Here is a 14,070-nt window from a genome sequence, read left to right on the forward strand (position 1 = left end):
TGAGTTTTGCATGTGGGTTTGGTGTAAGTTGTGTATGTTTGGATGTGTGTTTTTGCCAGGTGGGTGGTATTTGGGCGAGTGTGAGCATTTGGTCTTGGGTGGTGTTGGTTTGCATGTAGGTGTGCTTTTGTGTGAGTGTGTTGATTTGGATGAGTGTGCTGTTGAGGTGGGTGGTGTGGTTGTGGTGCATGTGAATGTGGTAGTGGTTGTGGGTTTGCTGGTGGTTTTGGTGCTCGTGGGTGTACTGGTGGTTGTGGGTCTGCTGGTGGTTGTGGTGGTTGTGGGTATCATGGTGGTTGTGGGTGTGATGGTGGGTGTAGTGTCAATAGTGTATGTATCTTGTTTGTGTGTTTCTTTATGTTTCTTTGTGTGTTTGTGTTTATGTGTGTGTGTGGGTGTGCTGCTTCTGTCTGCTGGAGTGAGTGCCTGCACAGAAGTGAATGTGCTTGGGATTGGATTAGGTGTTGGGATTTGGGTTGAGGAAATGACCGGAGTTGTAACAGAAGGTTGGGCTAGTTGGGAGGCTGTGGTCAGCGAGAAGGCTGTTTTTTCAAGTGATCTCTGCATGCTAAACATTGAACTGTGAATGGCATCCAGAAATGCAACCATTTGTTGCATTTGTTGCATTTGGCAACTAAGGCCCTGGATGACATTCACTATCACAGTCTGGCCTACAGAGATGCTGTATAAGAGGTCAATAGCCTCCACATTCAGTGCAGTTGAGGTGATGGGGTAGGGGGTCAGGTGCTTGTGGCAAAGGAGAAACCAGCCCTTTTAGGGGGTTGGGTTTGGCCAACTGAAGGGAGAAACAAGGAGGGTGGGGGTGGGCTTCTGGGTGGTGGACAAGGATGATGTTGGTACAGTTTCTGTAGGGTCCATCACCAGTAGGTACTGGTCACTTGTGGTAGCCTCTGTTCCCATCCCCTCGCCCGCCATGCCACTGTGTCCACTGGTCATTCTCATCAAATGTTATATATTTTTAACAAAGCTGTAATAGCAAGACATGGAAAATATCTTGACCTATGATATGAGTCAATTATCACCTTTCAAGAAATATTAATAACATACATCATATTACAAAATATAGTATTTCTCAAGAAGAAAATAGAAGAAAAAAGGTGCTCAAGTGACGATGCATTGAACATTTGACAATCAGTAAACCATAACACAAAATATGTATTTACAAAATATACAAAACCTGTAATCCACCAGGCGCCCAATCCTCCTCGGATGACTGGATTGAGGGATTATAACCTAAAATGATACAATATGAGAGTCCTGTATCCAACAATAAAAGTTAAAGATGGGCAGATATTGAAATTGACGTTTCGACCCCTTGTTTGGATGAATCCTCCAGAGCCATCATCAGGACAAAATAAAGGTAGACAACAAACCAGAGAAAATCAGGATCAGATTTCCTGGAAGGAATCCCATAAACATTTCTTTCTGTATGTGTTATACAGGGGCCTCCTGTAGGAGGCTGGCCCTCTATGTAGTGTGCAAGGCTGGGCACACTGTGCAGGGGGCCCAGGCAACCACACGTTGGTTTCCAGAAGTAAAAATCAGATCACCTAATGCTCCAATTTTTGAGGTAGCCGGTCGAGCAGTTAGGCTAATCTAGATGTGCTAAGCATTTGATGTACTCACAATATCAATCATGCACCACACACATTCAATGAAAACTCGAGACCAGAGTTTATAAAATACTTCAGATTTTTATATAATTTTTAAGATCAATATGATTAAGGTACATTAAGTACTTTTTCAGTTATAATTTTTCAAAGTTTTAATAAAGTTAGTCTTTCTGTGCGTAATTACACACCATAGGAATCAATGGAAGGCCATCTGTAAAAATTCACATAAAATCACACAATTGAGTTACCAGTCCCTTCTTTTGCAGGATGGTCGATGAGGTTGGTGGACACACTGTGCCAACTGGAGAGACTCGAGTGGCTCCCGGTTTTGGCGGGAGCAGAGCTCAAAAGTCTCTTGGCACAGGCACAGGGCCACTTGGAGGGGCCACCTGGAAAAGGAGCTGGTTTGCAGAATTAAGGGTGCTTCAGGGTCCCCTTGGGCTGTTGAGGTTGCAAGGGGTTAGGGACCCGTGGCACACGGCTGGTTCTGTGATGCAGGGCTCAGGGCCACCAGATGCAGGGCAAGTTGGAGGTCTTGGAGGCTGTGTGCAATGGAATCCATTGGAGCTGGAGGTAAGTCTTCTTCCGGGAGCCTTGCAGGACGACGAGGGTACTCTGGTGAGAGGTCCAGGGTGTTCTTGAAGTCCATCAACTGGGGCTTCCTCCTGGTCCAGTTGCAGCTCTGGGGGAGCTGTTTTTGCTGTAGTCCTATGTGCACTGACCAGTACCTGTGGTATTCTCAAAACTCGACCACAGGAGGGTGCATTGCCACCAAGGTTGGCACACTTATAGGTTTCATCCGGGTTGTCGTTAGTGTGTCATTGGGTTGGGCTGCAACTTTCGGTTGCAGAGATATTGACCAGTCAGTGAAGTGACCCTCACCGGTTTGCTGGTTCTTTGCAGGTTCCTTGTGGTTCTTGAGTAGTGCCTCCACTCAGGAGAGACAGTTCAGCTATTTGCAAAGCCTGGAGGTCCTCTGGGTCTATTGAGGTCAGTCCAGTGGTCAGCTCCTACGCAGCGGTGATTGTCAGGACTCTGGTGCAGCAAGCAGAGGTCTTGGAGCCTCTTCTGGCGCAACAAGTCCTCTGTTCTCGTGCTGTCAGGTTCATTGGTGCTGTCTTCTTTTATTCCTGATTAATCTGATTTCTTGGTCTAGGGGAGCCCACTAAATACTGAATTTAGTGGGCATTTTAGGGGAAACCTGGTAGTGTCCAATGGGACACCTACCCTTGGGTGGCTACACCCACTACAGTGACCACTTCCTGTGGAAAGGGTCACTATCCTAAACCTCATTCGTTATTTTCCTGCCATCCAACATGGAGAAAAATTAAATGGTGGTTCCCCTTTCCACTTTGCCTGCAAGCGCCAAGGGGTGGTGCATGCTCAGTGAGACCCCTCCTCCTACCCTTTGTGTGGTTTCCCACCTTTGCTTCCACCAAACATGAGGGTTTGGAAAGGGGGAAGCCATCTGTTGCTAGCAGTAGGCCTGGGGGGCTCGCGTTTCAAGGGCAGTTGGCCCTTTGAAGCTCACCACCAGGGGAATGCACATTCCTGAGTTTGCTCCTCCGCCCAGGAAGGGCATTGTCTTACAAACCAGAGAAATAGGGTTCTCCCCCAAGGTTTGTATATTGGCTGTCTGGAGGTGGCATCCTGGATGGAACCAGTCAGCAACCATGCCAGTTAGGTTAGGTTTTGAAGGGGACACCTCTAAGCTGACCCCTGGGTACATTTAGGGATACATCCAATACTGGTACCAGTTTGGATTAATCATCCTGAGTTGTTTAATGCCAAACAACCCAGGGTGGGAACTCCTGTTTGACCAGTGTCCTATACATGTACTTGAAATAGCTGCTCTGTTCACTCACTATGTCCCAGGTTTGGCAAGGACACAGTGGTGGCATATTGCCCATGCAACTATGCCCTCACATATAGTATGGTTCACCCTGCCTTAGGGCTGAAAGGCTTGCAAGAGGGGTGATTTACCCATAACATATGCAGTGTAGGGTGGACAGTGCACAGAGGGAGTGTGACATGTTGAATATGTCTCACTAGGTTTGCCCCAGGACACTCAGCCTGCAATGGCAGTGTTGGGTGCACCTGGGTGCAGGGCCCTAGAGGGTGGCACAATCAGTGCTGCTGCCCTCAGGGGCCTACCCCTCATATCCCATGCCCTGGGTACACGTGTACCAATTTACTAGGGACTTACAGTGATATTTAAGAGTGTATCCAAGTGTGCCAAGCATCACAACAGATTTAGGGAAAGAGCTCTGGCTCAGGGAACCTGGTTAGCAGGGGCCCTGGGCACTACAACTTCTAGGGCACATCAACATCAGGAAAAAAGTGGGGGGCTAACCATGAAAAAAGGGGCCTCCTCTCACACCTCCATAAAATGAACTTGTCTGTACTTTGTGACCCTGGCAGCACCTGTGTATAGCTGATATGGGGCACAGGCATGGGAACACCCCACAGACAGACCAAGGCGCCTATGCCACTGTAAAAATACAGGACTGTTTACTAGGTGGGGAATCTCTATGGCCTAAAGCACAGCACATCTCATCTGCATCAGTGCTCTCCAATTGAAGAAGGAGAATCCCTCTCCCTTTGCGTCTCATCATCAAGGGTGCTCTGTATCCACAACCAAAACTGGGTCCATTGGTGTCAGATATTTCACCACACAAAACAGAGTGGCCAGCTGCTTACCCGCCTTCTTGGCCAATGCCTCCTTTACCTGCTCTTGAAGATGCTGTAAAGTCATCTACAATAGTTTTATTGTATCTGTGTAAATACAACTGATCATGAATTTTTTTTCTCAAAACAGTTTAAAAATGTACATATTTCACCTGCTTCAAGGCTTTTAAATGTTGGTTTATTTTTATCATTATCTCATGCATGTAGGGAACATCTTCAGAAACCATTTGGTCAGAGTTTTATAATTTCCCGTTATTGCTCATATTATTTTGTATAATTTCTCTTAACCATGTTCAATTCTCTCAAGGAACTGTTTAACACTTAGTTAACCAATGTCACAAAAAATCATTTAAAGCAAAAATCCCTTTGTACATTGTGTGGACAAGGCAAAAAAACTGATTGATTTTCATTTTACAAAATATAAATATGAATCAATGTGTATTAATATTTCCTGCAATGTTATACCTATATTTGTTTAAATTAAAAACCTGTTTCTTTTGTTCGGTCATTTCAAAATGGTAATACTTACTTCAAGCAATGTAAGTATTTTTCAAATGTTAAAATTAGTTATATGGATTCAGTACTTCAGTTGCTTATTAATGTATAATAAGCAAAAAGGTTTTGTGCCTAATTTTGAGTCTACCAGATGATATACTCGAATATTTATATGACAGAACATTCCATCAGCAAAAGTCCCTTTAAGAAATCTGATTTTCTTTGTTAATGATATTTTAACTGGACATAACAAAGGACATCAAATTAATGTGTTACCCTTTTGCAAATGTATTCGCTTTCCTGTTAGTTGTTTTGAAAAAAATATGCTTCTAAAATACATTTTTCTAAAAAAAAAAAAAAAAACTGGCAGAGATGCACATTTTTGAATGAGTAAGACATAATAGAAAATTGTCACAATTCACAAAAATGTACATGTTTTCATCATAGAAAGCATATTTTTCTTTTGAAAATATTCACATTTAAATCATATATTCTGAAGTCTTTAGTCATTTTGGCTCACATGTTCAGTTCTGATTGTTCAAAATACAGACTCACAATGGTGAATTTAGAAACATCCACTGTATCAAAGATGCATTTGGTGCTATGTCACATGTAGTAGGGGGAACGTAATAACCTTCACAATTGTGTATCACACCTGATACAAAATAGATTTTTGCCCTGTTTGGTACAACCATCTTATATAAAATGTCACAAAAGAATCTTACATGTATTTTAAGCAGCCATGTGTGGGTGCAAAAAAGTCCTTTGTAACTTTAGAAAAATATAGTGGTATCCTTTTTAACTAATCATTGCAAAAAAACATATCATGAGACACCTTCTGCAAAATGTACACATACATTCAAGAACACTTCTTGTGCGTTGGTCATTTGCCACCCTTATTATTGAAGGCAAATATTGTTGTTGTAGCAAACGTTAGTTGTTTTAAAATAAAATTATAAACTAAACGTAACCCCTTCATGCAGCTGCCTGGCCTTCAACTGTCCTTCAAGCTAGGGAGAGGCCACCACAAGTATGAGGGCCATTGAGGGGGCCAGGGTGCGGCGCACATGCTTACAATGTTGGGAAGTTTGGCCGAGCTCGACTTCAGCTGACATTTTGGTCTTGTGTCATAGGCCCTCCCAGCATTTCCTGCAATTAATCCTGCACCTCTTGTAGACCCCCAGGGTCCACACCTTCTTGGCAATAGCTTTACAGATCTCCTTTTCGGATGGGATTTGACCTGTGTGGATACAAAAAAGCAAGAAGAAAAAAGTTTTAGTGGCTTCTAATTGTTTCTGTTTTTATGAAACACAAATTTGACAAATCAGTGACAAACATTCTCAACCATAAAGCCAGCATCTTTTTTATTGGTTTTGATTTGTGTTTTATGAAATAAAAAAATACACAAATGTGTAGCAACCTGTTGAATAACCTTATTGATTGTTATGTCCTCATTTTACTAATCCAGGCCAGTGACATCATCTAGGCCAAGTAATTTGTCATAATCTCTAAAAGTTATTCTTTTTGGTATGTAAAAATATTAATGTTAAATTAAATAATAAATATATGTTCATGTTTGAATTAACATTTTTCAATTTATTAAAAATATATATATATTAATCCAAGCACACAACACATAGGGGGTCATTACAAGTTTGGTGGTCTAATGACTGCCATGTTGGCGGTTATATCGCCAACAGGATGGAGGAGAAGACCGCTAAATTATGATCATGGTGGTCTTCCCTACAGAAAACAGCCAAATCACCGCGGGCACCGCCAGTGCGGTCAGGCCACCACGGATGGCGGTAGGCATCTTCAGGCCGGTGGAGACCATGATTCTGCCAGATAGATTACGAGGCTGCACACCACCAAGGTTCCTGCTGCGGTTGCACCACCATGGAAAACCTGGCGGAAATCAACTCTATAAAAGGAGACACTCACCTTGAGGAACACATACCAGTCTGGAGCCACCATGGAACCTGAACTACACGTCTTGTCGCTACTCCGTCTCGCCCAATGACTTGGGAAGCAGCGACGATGACAGCAACCGTGAGTACACACACTTACCTAACATAGTTACACAAACATACACATCCTGTACAGGTTACGATGGCAACACAGACATGTACCCTGACATGCACACTCACAACAGCCACATACACACATGCACACACATAGTACGCACACTACGGCCAACACACACACACACTTTCAAAACACACACCAACACCCAGATATACAGCACTGACACAGTCTACCACTACAACACACAACACAGCCAACTGACAGAACAACACCACAACAGCAAACCTTGAAGTCATCCTCATACATCCACAATACACACCTCCACATGACAAATCATGCATACACCACAGCCTAGCAACACCAGAGAACCAACACACACTATGAAACATCCATACAACAAGCCGTATGTCCTAACCCACCAATGCACATCACAATGGATCAGACATAACAATCAACTCATACACTCACACACACAGTACAACTACACAAGGACACACATCACTTGAAATAACACGTCAAAGCAATCAATACACACAATATCTACATTAATCCGTGTTCCTAACTCATAAATGCTCAGCACACAATACACGGTGAATGTGGGTGTGGTGTCTGCAGGTGTGCCAGTCTAGTGCCTGTGAAGGTGGGAGTGGCACGGCAGAGTCTGTGTAGGTTGTGGGTGTTGGTGTGTCTGCAGGTGGGTGTTGTTTTGTGCATGCCGGTGGTGGGTCTTGTGGTGCTTGTGTCTGTCAGCGGTACCCTTGGATCTTGAGGTAGGTGCATGGTTGTCTGTCTGTGTACTTTGGCTGGTATGGAGAAGAGAGGCGTGGGATTGGGAAGAGGAAGGTGGAGGGGGACAAAAGACAAAGCTTGAATGGCTGCCGTCAGTGTGGAGGCCAGAGCGTGAAAGGATCTCTGGGGGCCAGCCAGTGCACCGGGAATGCCCTCCAGGAACGCATTGCTCTGCTGGACATGAGTTGCCAGTCCCTGGATTGCATTCACCATGGTTGACTGACCCACAGAGATCATCATCAGGAGGTCAATAGCTTCCTCACTGAGGGCAGCAGGGCTGATGAGGCAGGGGCAGAGGCGCCTGCAGCGAAGGAGACGCCCACCCTCCTGGGTGATCTGGCATGGGCAACTGGGTGGGGAGCTACAGGGAGGGCGGTGGTAGAAAGGAGGATAGCAGACAAAGATGGTGCTGGGGCAGTCCCAGAAAGGTCCGCCTCTGCCAGAAAGTGTCCATTGGAAGATGATGAGGCAGAACATCTGGTCTTTCCGTGGCACTGCCCTCGCCCTCCGAGCCACTGGGCCCATTGCAGTCGGTGGTTGCAGCACTCCAGGTCCCCTGGCCAACAGCACCCCCCACTCACCTGTGCCCCGTTTTCTTCACCTGCTGATGCTGATGCACACAAATAGAGAGGGAGGGAGGGAGACACAGAAAGAGATAGAAAGGGTTAACATATTCCACACATGCACAGATGTAAACATGCACAACTGAATGGAAACATCTCATGGCTAGGCTATCTCTGTTGGCAATACACATATCATACATCATCATGTCACAACATGTTACTACTATCCAGTCCCTTTTTGTCAGCCCTTACACCCACATCAAAATCCCAGTAAAACTGGAGTAATCCTAAGAATCACCAGCTAAGCCAAATCAGCATGGCCTGGCTGAAGTAGAAATATCCAGCATAATTATGATCATACCTCTCCACACTGGTGACTGATCACAACACATCAAGCATGCCCTGGAACTACACCTGACCAGTCAGTGTCTATTAGTAATATTCCTTAATAGTGAAGACTACTCTATTCACAACCATACAGCACCTGCCAGTCATTTCACATGGCTGGCAAAACCCTTTGTACATACATGGCAATATGGATACATTAACTGAAGTAGCCACAACAAGTGGGACTCCCATTCGGGTGACATCTGATGTGTAGGATACATGTCTGGAGAACAGGCATGTCATTACTTATACACAATCACAGAGGACTATCTGCAGACACTAAACATAGATACACCACATCACTACATGCACGCATGTGCAGCTACAATGGCCTACATAGCACACATGATACATCCATAGTCAATCACTGGGTGCTGTGTCACGACAAATGAACTTCAGGCAGCCATAAAATACTTTGGGCCATTTTTATGGATTTTGATGCAAAACTGTGCAAACTGAGTTTTGCGTCACAATCCATAGCGCCTGCTTGCACCATTCCATAGCGCCAGCTGGGTGCCACATTTATGGAATGGCGTACGCTGGACCTAAGGAATGGCTAGCATCTAAGAAAGAGGTGCTAGCCAGGGGGTGGGATGGCGGTAGGGAAAAGGCATTGGGTGCCCAGAAATTCCGCTAGGCTGGTTAGCGGCAAAAAAATCCGCCGCTAACCAGACTAGCGTCATTTTCTAGTAAAGACAGGAATCATGCACACCACTCCAATGGCCAGCACAGGGCAAGGCCATAATACCCAGCAGGGGGCCCCATGTAAGGGGCCCCCAATGACACAGAAAAAAGTTGTGCTTACCTGCACTTACCTAGGATGGGGTTCCCCCATCCTATGGCGTCCCTCTGGTGTGGGTGAGGGTGTTCCTGGGGCTTTGGGTGGGCATCTGTGGGCCCATTCCATGGTGTTTAGCCATGGAAATGGATCCACAGGTCCCCTAACACCTGGGAAGACCCAAGCATTAAATAATGTCACAAAGTAGGCTTAGCGCCAGTATTTAGGTCTGCCTACTCCGTACGTCTTGTTTTTGCGACGGAGTATAAATAAGGCGGTAGGGGGTTAGCGTGATATTGTGGGCGGGAATGCCTGCCTTGCATCTTATTAGCGCAAGGTAGTTTGCTGCATCCACAATATGACGCTAACCCCTATATTTTGATGCTAGATGGGTCTAGTATCAAAATATAAATATGGAGTTACCTATGCACTAACTAATTTTTGACGCTAAAACGGTGCAATCAGAGTGTAAATATGCCCCTTCACATGACACCTACCATTCCACCTGACATGCTGTTACAGTTGCACAACTTAACAACATGAGTAAACCAACATTACTCACGCCATTCCTGACATGTGATTACATGTACCTAAGTCCAGAAACACAGATGTCACACGGAAATGACATGTACACATGATGCATATATGAACCTACAGGACTGCCATTGCACTGAAAATATATCCCAGTAAAACAAAAGGTTACTTTAGAAATAATGGGACAATTAAACCATTTTATATTGGTCTCATAAGTCATTCAAAACATATTCCTGTCCAAGGTGCCCACATCAGTTGGCCAAGGGTATCAATGATCATCCCACTTCATAAGAATTGCCCCCAAGCAACCATTGAGACATGATGTGGACAACAGCTAAGCAATGTTGCACTGTAATTGGTAGGGCACTGGCACACATATCATTGACACTGCATATTTTCAAAAGCTAGGCCTGCCTAGGCACTCACCACCTCTAGAATAAAACCATTGGGTAACCAGTGAAATGGCACTGTCAACCTCATGGAAATGCATGATGAGAAATATACCAAATCATACAACCAAATTAGAATGTCCTTTCATTGCCACTTTCACATACCCCATAACATTAAGATGAATGTACAATGGGGATACAACTACAATCCCATATGTACTTAGCTATACAGGCCATATCTGTGGTGCAAATGAGATTGCTGCCTCACATGGAGTCCATACCTGTACCAGTACTAGATATTAATAGTCACAGTACCAAAAAAGTGAGTCACCCAGTTACAAATACAGGTAGGAGTGGACAGACACCTGAGAACCACTAACATTCATATGCTGATGGATGGACCAGGTTATACTCAATGAGCAGGGTGATACATGATACACCAGCTCACATCCATAGAAATGGCAGGATGGAGTCACACATGTGGCATTGTTATTCAAGCATCTCCACATGCAGTCATACAGATGTCTTCATACAGGTGATCTAAATGTACACATGCAAACCATGATGTCACATCTACATCTAATACTCAGGCAAGGTGGGAACTACTGATTTTCACTAGTCTACATACACGTAGCACCTACTACATTGTCACAGAAGCTACAGTGAGACAGCAAACACCATACAGCCAGAGCCAAGTACCAGGATGCAGGCACTACTTACCGCCTTGTGGCTGCTGTGCTGCCCTCAATTGCCCATCTACCTCAGGGTCAGCCACCACCAAAATGTGGGCCATTGGGGGGTCAAGGTCTAACGGCCACCCCTCCCTCATTGGGAAGACATCCCCAGCTGGGCCTCCGCAGTCTTCCAGGCCCAGCGTCTCAGGTCATCCCACCACTCCGCCAGCTATTGTGCTCACTTGTTTGGTGATGGCACGCCAGATCCCCTTCTTCTGATGGGCTTTCATGAGCATGAATGACACAGACAAAAGGAGAAAGTCATGTACACATGGACCATACCAACAGGACTAGGCACTACACATCTGTCACAGCAAGGGCCCACACATACCCATCCTCTCTGCTCACATGCGTTCACTTTATCCCATCTTCTATCATCTACTCCCTCACCAGTACACATACCCAATTAAACGTCACAACATCACATGCAACCCATATCACACATGGCTGGGACATTTTACTCACCTGCTCCTCTATTGCCCCATATAGCTGTCCATACAGCGGTAGGGCCTCCTCCACCAGCTTCTCCAGCTCTTCCTGGGTTAAGGCAAGGGCCCTATCACCAACAGGATGTGGCATTATGGCTCCCAGAGGCAGTACACAGTAGCTCACGTTGTGGAGGTCTTGCTAGCAACAGTGTCAGGAGTCAAGTGAGCAAGGCTGCAGAAAATTGTGGTCCCGGCCGCTACGTTAAGGACCGTCACCGCCGGCGGTCATCACCATTGGCCCCAGTCAAAGTTGCACGGTGGTTGCGACTGCCTACCGCCATGATAACTTCGGCCAACGGACTTAGGTCACTTCCAACTGTCCACTACATGAGCTAGGCGTCTGCAATTTTGGGCACATGTAATCGATAGATGTGCTTAATTTAGTGTGTCAGAAGCTTACTCGCACAAATTCCTGTGTAAGCCTATGTTGTGCCATCATGGTTATGCAACATAATGTGACAATCTTGACACAATGACATGTTCAGGCTGTATATATGTTGATAGCTCTGTTCAGCTACTTGGAGGTACATAGGTGATGACTAAATACAAGTAAATTACAAATATATATGTGTGATCAGGGCAGGGCTGCTCAGTCACCCACACATGTTCAATTACATATGTTACATATGTCATATCCGACTTACATGTTAGCCAACGTGCATCAATGAAGGTAACATTTGCAAAACCATGGTTTTTATTGTATATGTCAGCGGAGCTACGCATCCGCTACAGATGTTAGGTGTGAGCTAATATACCATGTGCTGCAGAGGTGTGCCTACTGCATGACTCACTTTACATTCTCTCCTCTCAACATGGATATCCTGCAATAAGGAGATTGAGGCAACCACCAGTCTATCGTCCACTAGTAGACTTGGCAACCATGGAGGGCAAGCATGTCATTCAGACATATTGTCTGAATCCTCAGATCATCATGGATCTATGTAGACAGTTGGAGCCAGATCTGATGCCAGCCATTCGCAATCCCTATTGCATACCTCCCATAGTACAAGTATTGTCAGTGCTACACTACCTGGCCACAGGCTAATTTCAAAATACTGTCACCTTAACAGCAGGGATGTCTCAGCCCATGTTCAGTCTGGTGTTGAAGGATGTACCGTATGCTTTGTTGAAACACTTGGATAGCTACATCAAGTTCCCCCAAAGAGCGCATCTGGTCTATGTGAAGGCAGACTTTTATGAGATGGGACACATTCCTCATGTGGTAGGGGCCATTGATGGCACACATGAAGCCCTGGTCCCTCCCAGTACCAATGATCAGTTGTATAGGATCAGGAAGAACTACTACTCTATCAGCGTGCAGTGGTATGTCTGGCAGACCAGTGCATCTCACAAGTGACAGCCAAGTTTCCTGGATCAGTGCATGACTCATATTGCAGAACAGCAATGTCCCACACATGATGGCACGACTACACACAGAGAGGGCCTCACTGCTTGGTAAGTATGCATTGTCATGTGTTTCAATGTTATGACAGCGGTCATCACATTCTGGACAGTCACTGATTCTATAATTTCAATTGTTCTACCATTGTGTTTACAGGTGACTCTGGCTATCCAAACCTTCCTTTGCTGTTGACACCAGTGAGGCACCCAGCCATGCCAGGGGAACTCCATTTCAATGAGGCCCACGGGAGGACAAGGCGTGTAATCGAGGAGACTTTTGGCCTCCTGAAGGCAATATTCGGGTGCCTGGACCTATCTGGAGGTGCCCTCCTCTACTCGCCCCACAAGGTTTGCCAAATCCTCATTGCCTGCTGCATGCTCCACAATCTAGCTCCGAGACATCAGATACCATTGCTAGCTGATGAGGGTGAGGCAGCTGGACCTGTGGCTAGAAATGCTGATATGGCAAGTGATGAAGAGCCAGAGGAAGAAGGAGCATGTGACTCTAAGATAGAGCTCATCAATCCGTACTACAAGTGACATACAGGTATGTTGAGTGGGCCTTTTCAAGTCTTGATTGTGCACACTCAGAAGTGGATTGCTTTCATTACATTCCTGACTTGATTCATCAGTGGGGGCGTAATGAGGTCCAATGCCTATGTGTGAGTTGTAGAGGCAGACAGATAGGATGTAAGGTGTACAGTAATAGAGTGTCAGTTCTAGCATGTGTTATTACAGCAGATTCCAACATTCACTTCTCTAATGGACTGACCTGTACTGAACTATGTTTCCTGCATTCTCCTATTCTGATTTGCTTCCACCCCCTGAATGTGGAATATATTCTGTGGCTCTGCAACCTATGTCTTGAGGTATTCATTGTCAGTAGCCAATGGGAAATTATTACATACATGAGAGGTGTACATGACAGATAGCTGGTAAAATGGATGTTGTCAAGAGCATGTGACTGGTGATGTATAGGGCCAATCTGGGTGACTCTTCTTTGGAGGTATTCTACAATGGGCACGACATCTATGACCTACGTGTGTGTTTTGTGTGGCACCATGCCTATCATCCTGATGGTGCTTTCTGTAATACTCTTTTTGCAGATCTGTATGCAGACCATGGCCTGGTGTTTCTCTGGATTTTAACCTCACTCTCTGACTTC

Source organism: Pleurodeles waltl, chromosome 4_1, assembly GCF_031143425.1.
Source record: "Pleurodeles waltl isolate 20211129_DDA chromosome 4_1, aPleWal1.hap1.20221129, whole genome shotgun sequence".
Taxonomy (NCBI): domain Eukaryota; kingdom Metazoa; phylum Chordata; class Amphibia; order Caudata; family Salamandridae; genus Pleurodeles; species Pleurodeles waltl.